The following is a 933-nucleotide window of genomic DNA, read 5'->3' as shown; positions in this document are numbered from 1 at the left end:
TGGGGGTGAACAGGACTATGGATTGGATTGAGTAAGAGCTCTTTTTGGCCTATAATCTAGGTATAAATGATTACCATGAAAAATTAGAGGCCTCATCCTTCAGTTATGAAGGTGACTTCTGGATAAAGAAGAAAGATAAAGTCCCTGGAATGTGTCAGCTATCCCAGGGAGCTCTGAGCTGTGAAAGAAATCCTTTTCCTGGTCAGAACACTACTACGTAGTCAAGTGGCATAGTACCTGGGGCCTGCTCCTTCTAGTTTCCTCCCTGCAGCTAACCACAGATTTGCCCTCATTTTGAAGGAATGGCTCCAGGGAGAAATCTTCAAGGACCAGACAGATTGGAAGGGATAAATGAATTGGAGTCTGTGAGGTAAGGCGTAAGCAAATATAAATAAACAGAATTAGAAGTGGAAAGAATGGAAACCTCCAGAGCCAACAAACTTCTTTCCCCTTGTGCTTAGGCATTTTCCTTTCAAGAAAGCCAAGAAAAGAGAAAGGTTCTAACATGGATTGGATGCCTCCTGTGTAATGAGAGCTGTTCTAGCTGCTTTCAAACATGCAATTTTATTTAATCTTCCCCTCTTAACTTGCATGTCATCCTTGCACGGGGCCCATGCTAATTTCCTCTGTATCATTCCAATTTTAGTATATGTGCTGCCAAAGTGGGCACTCCCACAACATGCAAGGAAAGGGATACCTTCCATGTTTTACTGAAGATGCAAACCAAGATTCAAAGAGATCAAGAGACTTGGCCAAGGCCACACATTTAAAAACTATAAAAACCAGGATTCAAACGTGTGCTTATTTTTCTCCAAACCCTGCCCACTACACCCCTATTGAAAACAGAATTATAGCATGTTTTCACTGAAAGATGATTTCACCATCTTCTCCATTTCACAGATGAAGAAACTATGGCCAAGAAGAAGATGTAAT

The 933-nt window shown here is 41.4% G+C and overlaps 1 non-coding gene across 1 annotated transcript; it reads right to left on the bottom strand.

Moving 5' to 3' along the window:
- Nucleotides 1-562: 562 nt before the first annotated feature.
- LOC121488493 lies at nucleotides 563-670 on the bottom strand. The gene has a single exon (XR_005987116.1). It is a non-coding gene; the product is annotated as a U6 spliceosomal RNA (small nuclear RNA).
- Nucleotides 671-933: the final 263 nt, after the last annotated feature.

The sequence above is a fragment of the Vulpes lagopus genome, chromosome 3 (genome assembly GCF_018345385.1).
Source record: "Vulpes lagopus strain Blue_001 chromosome 3, ASM1834538v1, whole genome shotgun sequence".
NCBI lineage: Eukaryota > Metazoa > Chordata > Mammalia > Carnivora > Canidae > Vulpes > Vulpes lagopus.
This window is presented reverse-complemented; position numbering and strand designations above follow the sequence as displayed.